Source organism: Schistocerca piceifrons, chromosome X (assembly GCF_021461385.2).
Source record: "Schistocerca piceifrons isolate TAMUIC-IGC-003096 chromosome X, iqSchPice1.1, whole genome shotgun sequence".
Taxonomy (NCBI): Eukaryota; Metazoa; Arthropoda; class Insecta; order Orthoptera; family Acrididae; genus Schistocerca; species Schistocerca piceifrons.
In genome coordinates this window covers 828156307-828170747 of record NC_060149.1, presented here as the reverse complement: position 1 = coordinate 828170747, position 14441 = coordinate 828156307, and the positions used below count along the sequence as shown (strand labels likewise).

General features: G+C 37.8%; 1 non-coding gene across 1 annotated transcript; it reads left to right on the top strand.

The window, feature by feature from the left end:
- The first annotated feature begins 13143 nt into the window (after positions 1-13143).
- Positions 13144-13218, top strand: Trnat-ugu. The gene has a single exon. It is a non-coding gene; the product is annotated as a tRNA-Thr (tRNA).
- Positions 13219-14441: the final 1223 nt, after the last annotated feature.

Genomic DNA, 14441 nt, shown 5'->3' with positions numbered 1-14441 from the left:
ATGTGAAGTCACTATTGTACACATATCTAAGCCCAGTAAAGACAAACACCTTGCTTCTAGCTACTGCCCCATTTCTCTCATCAGCTGTGTTTGCAAGGTGATAGAACATATGATTTATGGCTGGTTGGTACGGTGGTTCAAATCTCACAATCTACTAACCACTGCACAATGTAGATTTCGAGCGCACCGTTCTGCTGTTGACCAGCTCATCACCCTGTCAACCCATGTCATTAACCGTTTTCTGACAAAATACCCGATGGTGGCCATGTTTTTTGATTTGTTGAAAGCCTACGACACCTGCTGGAGGACTGGTATCCTCTGTACTCTGTACACGTGGGGCTTTCAATGCCACCTGGTCTGTTTCATTCAGAAATTTTTAAAGACCAGGTATACAAGATACGTGTGGGTACATTCTTGCCAGACACCTTCATCCAGGAAAATGGGGTGCCTCATGGCTCCATCTTGTGTGTCGTACTCTTTGCTACAGCCATTAATCCTACAATGGCCTGTCTCCCACCAGATATCACTGGCTCTCTTTTTGTTGACGATTTTGCAATGTACTGCAGTTCTCCACATACTTGTATCCTTGAGCAGCGTCTTCAGCAACATCTTGATCGTCTTTACTCATGGAATATCGACAATAGCTTTAACTTTTCCACTGACAAGACAGTTTGTATGAATTTCTGGCACCGCAATCGGTTTCTTCCACCATCTTTACATCTTGGGCTTGTTGCTTTTCCACCTATGAAAATCCTGGAGCTCATGCTTAACAGAAAATTTTCTTGGTCCTCCCATGTGTCTTACCTGGCTGTACGCTTTACCGAGTCTCCTGATGTCTTACATGTTCTAAGCGGTACTTTCTGGGGAGCAGATCGGACCACCCTCCTCCAATTGTACCAATCTCTTGTCCATTCGAAATTAGACTATGTGTGTTTCATTTATTCATCTGCATATCCATCCATTTTACGCCATCTTAATACAACCAAGCATCACAGAATCTGTTTGGCCACTGGTGCCTTTTACACTAGCCCAATTGAGAGTCTCTATGCAGAAGCTGCCGGACAACTGCTGTTATACTGGTGTGATGTTCTCCTCAGAATATATGCTTGCTGTTTTGTCTCCCATGCCTAGCCACCCATCCTGCACCTCCTTTTTTGATGACTCCCTTGACTGCCAGTATGGGGCGCATCCCCCTTCTCTGTTATTTCCCAGAGTTTGCTTTTGGCACCTATTCCAGCAGCTTAACTTCACACTCCCTGCTATTTTCAAGGTTGGTATGAACCCTTCACCACCTTGGATTGCGTGGGGGCCTGTGTTTATTTTGGACTTCATTTACTTCCTAAGCAAACTTCTCCTGATTTGATCTATCGTAGTAAGTTTCTTGACCCTTGCACACAACATATTGACAGCACATTTGTGTACAGTAACGGTTCTAAGACTGACTTTGGAGTCCTATGTGCTTTCATCATTGACACCGACCATTTTCGGTATTGGCTTCCAGAACACTGCCCAATATTTACAGCAGAGCTCTTCACCCTGTATCAGGATACCTAATACATCCAGCAAGACAAGTTTTTATTTGTGTCGTATTCCAATTCTCTCAGTGCCCTTCAGAACCTCTGTGTGCTGTACAAAGTCCATCCCTTGGTGCAATGGGTCCATGGAGGCTACCGTTTTCTCTCTGTTGAGGGAGACACTGTGATGTTCATACAGTCTCCTGGTAATGTCAGTCTGATGGGAAGGCTGCTGATGCTGCTCAAAAGGCTGCAGTCCTCCAACCTCAGTCCGCTAGCTCTTCCAACCCTATGGATGATCTCTATGTTGTCGTCCATTGGCAAGTGGTGTCACTTTGGCATCATGAAAAAATGGCTCTAAGCACTATGGGATTTAAATTATGAGATCATCAGTCCCCTAGAAGTAGAACTACTTAAACCTAACTAACCTAAGGACATCATACACATCCATGCCCAAGGCAGGATTCGAACCTGCGACAGAAGCAGCAGCGCAGTTCCGGACTGAAGCGCCTAGAACCACTCAGCCACAGCGGCCAGCTTGGCATCACCATTGGAGCATTCTTCATGGGAACGTGCTCCAGGGAATTAAACCTCTCCCAGTTGCTTGGCCAACCTCATCAAACGAGGATATCGTTTTTGCTAGGTTGCATATTTGGCATTGTTGTTTTGGACAGTGCTATTTGTTAAGTGATGGTCCCCTACCACTTTGTGCTCACTGTTGTCAACCTTTGATGATTCACCATTTCCTGACTGAATATCCTTGTTTTTACCACTTACATTCTCATATATGTTTGCTTTCTGATTTGTGGCTGTATTAGCAAAGGACGCATGGGTTGTTGACCATGTTTTACTTTTTATCCTTCATAGCAACATGGCGAATGGCATTTCTTTGGTTCAGGACCACCACTGTCTCTACAGCATATTTTGTGGACCTTATTCTTAGCTTGCTTTCCATCAATCAACTGGGCTTAACTTATAGTCTCTTTTGAGTTCTGTTACTTCTTGATATTCTAAGGTTATACATGGGAACGTATGACCATAGTTGCTTTTGTGGCCTAAAACAAATAAAACACACACACACACACACACACATTTTACGAGCTTCCCAAAATCCAAAAACCTGACAATCCTAGATCTCCCATTGTGTGTTGCCATCCAACACTACCGATCTCAATGTCCTTCTGACATAAACCCACTACTTCATTCCTTCTAAACCTTACCAATTACATCCTCACACACAAATACTTCTCCTTTTAGAGGAAGGTACACTGCCAGGAAAAAAATCTCAACACCAAAAAATAATTAATGTGGACATGCATGCACTGTGTTGTACAACTTCTTGATGTCAGTTTATGGGATGGAGCTCCATGCTTTTGCACTTGATCAGTCAACACAGGGATGGTTAGTGCTCCTTGTGGATCACACTGGAGATGTTGTTTTATGATGTCCCATATGTGCTTGATTGAATGCTGATCTCGTGATTGAGTAGGCCAATGCAACATTTCATCACTCTGTAGAGCATGTGGGGTTACAACAGTAGTACATAGGTGAACTTTATCCTGTTCAAAAATAGCCGGCCGGTGTGGCCAATCGGTTAAAGGCGCTTCAGTCTGGAACCGCGCGATTGCTATGGTCGCAGGTTCGAATCCTGCCTTGGGCATGGATGTGTGTGATGTCCTTAGGTTAGTTAGGTTTAAGTAGTTCTAAGTTCTAGGGGACTGATGACTTGAGATGTTAAGTCCCATAGTGCTCAGAGCCATTTGAACCATTTTGTTCAAAAATATTCCCTGATATGCTGTTCATGAATGGCAGCACAACAGGTTGAATCACCAAATTGACATACAAATTTACAGTCAGGATGCATGGACTAATCACATGATTTCTTCTGGTGTCATACAAAACCGTACCCCAGATCATAACTCCAGATGTAGGTCCTGTGTGTCTAGCACATGAACAGGTAGATTGCAGGCACTCAACAGGCTTCCTTATAACCAACACGCATCCATAAGTGGCACTCAGGTAGAACCAACTTTCATCTCAAAACACAACAGACCTCCACCCTGGCCTCCAATGAGCCACTTGACACCACTGAAGCCACAAATGACAGAGGTTTTGGGGTCAGTGGAAGGCACATTACAGGGCATCTGGTTCAGAGCTGTCCTTGAAGCAACCAATTTGTAACAATTTGTTGTGTCACTGTGGTGCTAACTGCCGCTGAACTTGCTGCTGCAGATGCAACACAGTTCACCAGAGCCACAAAACGAATATGATGGTCTTCCCTCTCGGTAGAGACATGTGACCATCCAGAACCCTTATCTTCTTCTGACTGTACTTTCTTGTGACCACTGCTGCCAGTGATCATGTACAGTGGTTACATCTCTGCCAAGTCTTACTGCAATATCACAGAAGGAACATCCAGTTTCTCATAGCTCTATTACATGAATTCACTCAAACTCAGTGAGGCGCTGATAATGGCATTTTGTTGCCTTAAAGGTGTACTTGACTAACATCAACTCATTATGTTTAGTCCTAAAGGTCACCAATGCTATGGTCATTACAGCGTGTGTTTAATGAAACCTGATTTGCATCCTCATAGTGGCACTACTAGTGGCCCTCTTATGCGACAGTGACAGCAATATGCAGTTAACAGTGCGCATTATATAACTTGCTATACAATCACCAAAACGAATTATACTGTCCAGTAAGATGACACTTTGCATTTACATATGTGACACATGGGTGTCATGCACATGATGTCAGAGCACAGATTTTCACATGAGGTATTAGGTCTTTGATATTTACCCTGGACTTTGACTCTGAATGTTACAGTATGTTTCTGAGAGCTAGGGTGTCACAGAACTTTCTGATGCATTGATGTTGTTCGTTTGGTATTACTTCCATGAGTCTAACACAACTCGACATAGAGATTTTACCTGGTTGCTCACCATTCACAGACTTTCACTTTAATCAACATAAGTAACTCACTAACAAGTTAAACTCTGCTTGCTTTGCATTATTAGTAGAGAGTGTAGCAGAACTGTCTACTTTGCTTACATCCATTCGACTATCACCTATGGTCTAACCCTCTGGGGTCATAATAACGCAAACGTGAAAAACCATATTCACCTTACAAAAACGGGCTGTTAGAATAATTTCAAACAGTACAAGGCTAACACCTTCCAAACAGTTATTGCAACACTTAAATATTCTACTCTTACCATGCCTTATATAAAAAAGTGTTGTTAATATAAAAATGCACTTTGATAATTATAAAACCAACTAAGATCCTCATTCCTACAATACAAGAATGTGCAATGACATCCACATAAAAAGAGTAAACAAGGCTTTTAACACAACAACAAACCAATATTCAGGGTACTATTTTGTACAACAAATTTCCAACTCAGCTAAGAGAAATAAAAACATTGTCTACATTCAAGGAAACAATATTTAAATTCTTAATGACCAACTGCTATTACAGTATAAATGAATACCTGCCCTTGTAGCAAGTAACTACATTCATTTACTGTAAGTTAATAGTACCACAAATCAAATGCTTGTCACAGCCTCAATGATAATTTTTCTGAACAAAAGTGTTAAATCAATTATTTACTTGTAATGCATTTCATGTAAACGATCCTTCTCATACTTTTATATTGTTACAGTAATCAAAGTTGTACTGCCCAAAAATATTGTGATGGGTACAATGAACCATTGTAGTATGTAGGAAACTGTACACCCTTATCTTATTTTTGTTATACTATGTTCTTTGACAAAATCCATACAATGTACATTGTCGCTGAATGAATAAACTACTACTAGTAATACTACTACTACTACACAGAATGTTGATTTTGGGGGAGGGGTGGCTATTTAAAGACAGGCACAAGAACATTATGTGATTTATAAAATTACTCAATGTTTTTAAATTTTGCTAAGTTAGATTTCACTATTTTGTGTGGACTTGCGGACTTTACTATTATCTCATTTATGAAAAATGCTTCAGGTTAATAAATGATAAAAGCATGTGGAACATCATTACCTTTTTGTAGTCTGAAATCCCCTATCTACAAGTAAGGCATCTATCCTGAAATCCATATTTTATGATCTTCAGTTATCCAAAATCTTAATTAGTGACTGAATTAATCAGTGAGAGTTGTTCTCTGATTCAGAAAAAAATATAGCAAAAAAATTATGTCTTCTAAGTTCAAAATCTTGCCGATATTAAAGCAAAATAGGCCATTCAAATTATGAGGGTCCAAACATTAATTCGCCATAACATTTAATTTCTGAGCCTTCTAATGAAAATATGCCATTTTAATCAGGAAGATAAATACAAACAATTGAACAATTTTAAATGGCATTTCACATAAATAAAAATTTTACATATTCCTGTATATCTTACATATTGCATGTATGACAGCAATAAATACAGAATGAAAAAGTGAATGAATTTCAGTTATTCATGTGGGCAGAAAACACAACAGTTGGAGTATTTTACAACTTGCTACATCTCTTCACCCTCCAACTGAATTAAACAGACTGTTATTGACAATTAGCTTACTGGATAATTCAGTGGTCTATAAGAGTCTATTACATGTCTCAAAATACATAAAAACGAAACAATGTTACCATAATGCTTTAAACTAATTTTCAAATCAGGTATCCTAAATAAATGTTACCTAACAGCTTCCCCTGGCCATCCTATGACATAAAATTTTACAAAATTTCTAAACATACAAGTGCATAGCATTATATGTACATAAGTATAATATTTCAAAACACATTTATATCAGAGAACTTCATGGGCCATAACTTATTCTTCATATTTCCCAATTTTTTCACTGTGTTAACACAGTTCATTACTCATTATTGGCACCATCTTCACAAAAACCACTCTCACGGTTTGCTGTAGGTCCTTTCTGTGATTTCTCCTTCAAATTTTCACTCACGTCCATTGTATTGTATTGTACTGATGCAAAGTGGTGTTCAGCATTTACAAACAAGGATAGACAAACAAATTTCCTAAATTAGTGCACTAGTAATTTCTATCTCTCTATTTCTAGTAAGAATGATTATTCATTAATTGGAAATTTACTTATTATAAATGAACATAACTGTTAGTATAATGTCACACAGAAAATTTACAACAACACATGTATATAAATCAAATGAGAATGGAAGCTGCTTTATTTACTCAACTGGTCTCCTCTGACTCTGGCCAATTAACCTTCTCGAAATGAAGTTAGTGAAATACTCTGCATGTTTAATTTCTGTTAGAAAATAACAACATCAAAGAAATGAACTGTGCAGCATTTTATATTAAACAAGTCACTAAATAAATTAGTAATTCACATAGCTTCATTAAATAATTTTTAGTATTTTATCATTTTTTTTATAAAAGAATCACTCTGTTTCTGACAACAGTGCTGTAATGTCCAGCAGCTTCTCAACAAGTAATGTCATATTTCTCGGGCATGTCATCACAACAAAAGAACATTCTCTTGTATATCATTTCACTTTCCAATTTATCAATGCTCATTATACTGCTTATTTATTCCCTTACAAACATGTTGACTGAAGAGATACTTTTGCAAAAGAAACTATTACAATGACAGGGTCCCTAACTATTGCTGTTTCATATATACTTCATAGTACTTCATATTCACTTTATATTTCACCAAATCATTATTATATACTTCTCCATTACATAATACATTGCTGCTTCATATATTTCATTCTGCTTGGCTTTATACAAAAAAAATGACTCTATTTGATAGTTCTCAACAGCAACCACCCACATTAACAGCAAGACGTTACTCTCTACCACATAGCAGAGAAAAACTTATTCAAATGATCACTTTATTTTCCTCGTGTCTGAAGAGCAAGTCTCTGACACACTTTGTTCTCACTGAAATTTAGTGTATGCAACATTTATTTTTACTGCAATATTCTTAATCTTGGTCTGAAAGACTTATAATATGGTACACACGTATTGAAAAGATGAACTTTCATACAGACAACTGAACGTAATTACATTTTACATTGGACCAATGGCTTTCTGGGTTAACTGCTTCTCAAAGCTAATTGGACCATCACAATTATAAACAATTCAAGAGTAAAAAAAAATTTTTTTTTGGTACCATAAATATGTTCCATTAGGTGGGCTGTACTGAGTGAGCTAATATGAATGTTGTCTATTAGCCACATTTGCAGATATAGATAAAAAACTGAAATCCACTAGTAAGAGTAATTTATTTTTGCATTTAACAATTTCTCCTACAGTTTTACTTGTTTGACTTAGGTTAAGTGTTTATTGCTTTATGACACTCCATGAAATATGAGCTGTGGATGGAGTCATTTTCCTTTCATGTTGAAGATTGTTGATAAAGTGAAGCTGGAATTAAATGTATCAGTAAAATCTGCGGTTAAGGGGATTGGTTCAGTTAACACCAAACAATTTTATACAAACATCTAATAAATTACATAAATGTAAGCTTTGCACTTTCAAGTAAAATCCATTTTTCATGCAGTTTCATTTACTTTCTGTTGGAAAATGCCTGAAAATTCACCTTTATGTTGACCTCTAAAGGCTACATATAGGAGTGCTTGTTCTGATTTCATGAGTAATTTCAAAGAAACATATTCTAGTGCCCAAGAATTACCACATATAACATTACAGCCCTTGTTGGTTTATTGGTCCATCTTTAAGCAATTTTCATGCAGTTGATGTCGTCATTTTACATACACTATATAACTACAAAAAAAGTCATACATTTTTAACATTCTGAACGAGTAAATATGTTTTATACTGCACACGTTTAGTAGTCATTAAACATAAATGTGTCATGCAGAATGACAAAAGGAGATACTGTATGTGTAACACAATACACATGCTAAGAAAACATTTTAACAAATATAAATGAAACAGGCTTAATACATGTTAACCATTGGGAAAATGCATTATGTAAATAAAGCACAACAGCATGGTACAATAACATTTTCAGAAGAACTTATGTAATAGGGTGGTCATGTCATACAGCAGTTAGCTATTGAGTAAAAATACATTATGTAAATAAAGCACAACTGCATGGTACAATAACATTTTCAGAAGTGCTCATGTAATATGGTGGTCATGTCATACAGCAGTTTTAATAGATTACATCATTTTTATTACATACTGTAAATTCTTCTATTGTATAGGATGCTTTTTGTCCAAGCCACCTTTTTGTAATATTTTTGAAGACATTCAATGATACACTGTGTGCTGTAGGTGGTAGCATGTTAAATAATTGTATCCCTGTGTATGTGTAACTGTTTTGGGTTTTTTTAAGCCTAGCAACTGGTGTAGCATTTCCTTTGGTATTTACTGCCTCTGACATTTGGAAAGGCTTTAGTGTTAGTAGTATCAAACATATCAGTTCACACACATTTTATGCCTATGATTTTTTATCGTCTTACATACCAGACAGACATCTCCCAATTTGGCAACAAATAACAAATATTTCACTGGGAGAACATGCAAGCACATCTGCAGATGACAATGTTAAGAATCTTGGACACCAGCCAGAAGATAAGCAAACAGAAATTACACATACATTATGAGTTTGGCAATGTACTAAGACAGGTGCAAGGAAAACAATGAGACATAGAAGGAAACGAAAACAAACTGTCCTTAATAGTACAACAGTTCATCAATGGACACAGGCAGCAGCAGAAGACAGAAGAGCACAGCTATTGCCAAAAAGGCATAAATTAAATTAAGTAGGCCAAATACTGGCAGAAAGCAGCAGTAGCTGTGAAGATCCTGATCATGTCCAGTACGTTGATTCCTTTGATGCTAACTTGTACACAAGTGGCTTTGAAAATATTGAAACAGTGCAGAAAGGTGACTTCATTGTAGTTAAGGTACAAGATAAAACTGCCGCAAGTAGTCACAATTATTTGCTGGAGTGATTAAAATGTATGTTGACGACTGTGAAGTAAAATTATGTAAGACAGTAGTTTATAATACAAAATTTGCAGCTGCAGAAAAAGAAGAAGATACCTTTGTTGCGTCAAATGAAATAATTACCAAACTATCCAACGCACTAGGTCTCACTATGAAGACACGACTTGGTTCCGGAATAATATCACTAAACTCAGTGTGCACTAGTTTTATTATTTCTATCATTTTTTTCATTAATATACTCATAAATGTGTGTTTATCATTGTTACAAAAGTTGTTGCAATTTTTTGGTATTTATGGTCAAGTAATTCATTTATTTAATTCAGAGGTCCAATTAACACTGTAATATGGTCCAGGTTCCAACTGTTGTCTGCTACATACCTGCAGAGCAGCAAGTTATGTATTTAGCTTTTTCTGTGCTTTCTTAGGAGTCCTGGGGTGTGAAGGATGTTTAAATGCTTTGGTGCAGATGCAGGAGAAGCTGGCCACAGTTTGCGAACAGCTGAAGGTACTTTTGGCTACAGTCAGCGATCCTGAGTCTGCTGCCTTGAGGTGTAGCAGTGGTGGATCATCCGATATATCACATGGGAAACTTCAGGTGTCACTTGTTTGACCCACAGGCTCTGCTACTGAGGCAGCCTCCAGATGGCCTAGCAAGGGGTGTCCGCCTTGACTGCAGTGAGAATTGTGGGAGATAATGCTTTCACATCAGTCTTTCAGCAGGGTCTGAGCAGGCAAATGGGGGTTGGGGTTTGCTGTGTATTGGGATCTCCACAGTTAAGTATGTTATAGAGCCTCATAGAGAAATAGCATTCAGGGCCTGCAAGAAAGCCAATGTGTACTGAATACATCTGCCAGAAGGCCACATCCAAAAAAGTGGAGGAATCCTTGCATGCAGCTATCAAGCATGCAGGCTGCAGTCATCTGTGAGTCCTGGCTGGTTTTGGCACCAATGATGCCTATTACATAAGTTCTGAGCCTATCCTCAGTTCATACCAGTGGCTTGTGGAAGTGGACAAGCCTGCTGGCCTCGCCTGTGGGGTGCAACCAGAGCTGGCAATTTGCAGCATTGTTTCCAGAGGTGATTGGGTTCCTTTGGTTTGGAGACCAGTGGAGTGTCTCAACCAAATGCTATGTTGGCTCTGTGATGATCTGGGCTGCAGATTTCTGGAGCTATGTTATTGGGTGGAGAGTTGTAGGACTCCTCTTGACAGGTCAGGGGTGCACTACACAAAGGTAGGAGCTACTCGGGGAGCAAGAGTATTTGTGGAGTGCACAAGGGGTTTTTTTAAAGGCTAGGTGATAGTTTGTATTTGTATTTCCATTTTATTTGTCTCATAACATACATTTACAAATCTACTGATGATGCTGTACAGGAGACACACAAATTTTAGCCTTACGATGTACATAATTACACAATTCCCTACCACTATTTTTACCAGTACTGGTTGATATTGTTTTTCTTATGATGTGATAGTACATTATCTTTACATATGTGTACAATATTATGCACAATGCCATAATATTAAACAATCACACTAGTCAAATGATGATTTCATCATTCATAAATTCCTCAGTTGAATAGTAGTATTTTCCACCAGGAGATCACATAGTTTTCTCTTTAGCGAACCTATCTCCATCGTCAGTACATCTCTACCCTTGAGTTTATTGTAAATGTTCAGTCCCATGTACTAGGGTGTCCATTGGTAGAGTTTCAAGAGCTGTTGTGGAAGCATGAAATTATCTTTGTGTCTAGTGTTGTACATATGTTTGAAATGGTTTTCTTCCCTTAGCTCAGGTTTATTATGCAAAAAGATGATAATTTCAAATATGTACAGTGAAGGGATAGGTAATATTTTTAGGTTATTGAATAATGGGTGGAAGGATGTTCTGGGAGGGGCAGCACACATTTTTCTAACAACTCTTTTTTAAAGTAGCAGGATTCATGACATGTAGCTTGAATTTCCCCAAAAAATTAAACCGTATCTAATTACAGATTCAAAGTAACTATGGTTCATCATTGCAGCTTACGTCTGTTATACCAGATCCATTGCAAAGGCAAGGCTGTTTAATGTTGCAGTTAATAATCTATATGTGCTTGCCAGCTTAGATTTTTGTCCAAGTTTAATCCCAAGAATTTAAAGGACTGAGCTTGGTCCATAACTTGATTTTTATATACAATACTGAAGTCACCGATTTTTGATTGATTGGTTCTAAATTGTGTAAACAAGGTCTTTGAAAAGTTAAGTTTATGGCCATTATGTTGAAATCATGTATCTAGGTTGTTTAGTGTGTTTATAACACCATCCAGAATTTCTCCCACATTTTGTTTTTCAAGGAATACATAAGTACTATCAGCAAACATGACTGGCTAGGCACTGATATTAAGAAACTAGACTAAACTCCATCTGAACAGGCATTGGAATGCCCAACGTTACCGACCGGCCGCTGTATCATCCTCAGCCCACCAGCATCACTGGATGCGGATATGGAGGGGCATGTAGTCACCCCTTCACTCTCCCGGCAGTATGTCAGTTTATGAGACCGGAGTTGCTACTTCTCAATCAAGTAGCTCTAAGTTTCCTTACAAGGGCTGAGTGCATCCGTCCAAGTGCTAGCCTATTCCGACAGTACTTAACATCGGTGATCTGATGGGAACAGGTGTTACCACTGCAGGAAGGCCATTTGCATTTTACTAAGAGGTAAATCATTTATGTAAAAGAGAAACAATGTTGGCCCTAAGATTCAGCCTTGAGGGACTCCTTGTGGTATTGTACCCCACTGAGATGTGTAATTTACGATGTTAGATGTTATGATTACCCTTTGCTTCCTGTTTGTCTGATAAGATCTGAGCCACTGCAGAGCATTTGGTCTGACGCCATATCTGTCTAGTTTATGAAGCAGCATGAAGTGATTCCCAGAATCGAATGCCTTTGCAAGGTCGCAGAAGGCACCTGCTACTTTGTTGCTTTTGTCTAGTGATGAGCAGATTTTTTCAATGAATTCATTAACAACACTCATGGTGCTTTTCCCTTTTGGAACCCATCCTTGTTTTTAAGAATAAAACCATGTTTCACAATAAAATTTATTATATGGACAGCAGCTATTTTTCCAAATACTTTGTATAGCACTGGGAGGATAGAGATGAGGTGGTAATTTCACATACACACTATTGATCCTTTTTTGTGCAGTGGTTTTACCTCTGCATACTTAAGCACATCAGGGAAGTTTGCTTGCTCAAATGACTGACTGATTATTAAGGACAGAGGGTGTGCTATTTTATCAAATACAAATTTAATTACTTTGGTGGGTATTTGATCCCATCCTGGAGCATTTTTGTTTGTTAATGATAAAATAGCATTTTTACATCTTCAGCTGAGATTTTACTAAATATCACAAAGTGGTCACTATTATTGTTTAGGCCAAAGCAATTCACACTGTTTTGATAAGTAATCACATTTACACCAAATTTTGTTACATTTATGAGAAACTTATTAAAACATTGAGCTATTTGAGAAGAGTTTGAAATAGTAACGTTGTTTTGTATGTTTTTTGAAATTTCCTGGTGGTTAACTGTTGTACCTAATTCTGATTTAATGAAAGACCATACTGCTTTAGTTTTATTCTAATGTCCTAAAATGCGTGCAAGGGATAAGTCCCTGCAGACGCGCTATCCTCTGTGCCCACGGTGGCTCAGATGGATAGAGCGTCTGCCATGTAAGCAGGAGATCCCGGGTTCGAGTCCCGATCGGGGCACACATTTTCAACATGTCCCCAATGAAGTACATCAACGCCTGTTTGCAGCTAGGGTGTCCATTTAATTATCATTTCACTTGTAATTGAATTAACAGCAACTCTTACAAGCGTACCTTCTACATGAAGAATAGAAATCTTTACAAAACTGACTCATTCCTCATATGATTTGTTCACTGCATGAAATAGAAACAAACACTTTAAGTATCAATGAGCACACTGTACCACATAGTATTTAGTATTGCAGTTTTGGACAACCTGTTTTTCCAGTTGGAAATTAAGTTTCTTACAAAATGCTTTCTTTAATGTGCACTCCTCTCATATTTAGTTACATGGGTAGCAACATTTTATGTTTAATGCCTTATTACGAAGCTTCTCTTCATCATTAGGGATTCTACAGTTGGCCAGTGAAAAGCTAAACACACTATATAACATTACTGACCTGGTTATATCGCTGGTATTCTTTGGTAATTTTGAAGTCTCATTCTCTGAAATTGGTTGGAGATTTAACCTAATATTTAAGTGATGGGCATGACACCATTGATTTAAACTTGAGATTACTTCACATTTCTTAGCACCAAAACATATAATGATGAATATTTACTTCTGCTATCAACTATTTTTATAGTTCAAGTAAACCAAGTCAGCTACTACGCTTGATTAACTCTAAACAGCAGCAGGTTCTTTCCATGATGAAGTCATCATTCAAGTCTACAAAAAATAGATCTTCACAAAATAGCATTTGATAGAACTCCGTCACTGAAGCTTTACTAACACTTTAATGCAGAGATGTTACATGGACATCTACAGCCAGATTTTCCAAACAAGTGCATGAAATAATCACACTCAGTGAGTGTAACAGTAAGATCTGCTCATGTTAGTGACTTTGACATTGAAATGTGGAATGGATGAGTGCATGCTATGAATTTTTACAGTGAGATATTAAGATGAAAATAGCTAATCAAGACTCTGCCAAGGAGAAGTTACTGTAACAATTACTGGGAGCAAAATTCCTACTGCTATATAAAGAGGACAATGTCAAAATTAGTGGCAATGACATTATGGGAAGCCAATTAATAATTTGGTTTATCTATGGGATAGATGATTGGGAAGTAAATAAAGTTGGGTGGAATATTTTATTAATACCAGATGCACTGCTGTGGGAATTTACCGAGCTTCTTGGAAATTTCACAGGATGGTAGTTTTCTTAATTGCCAAATTACTCT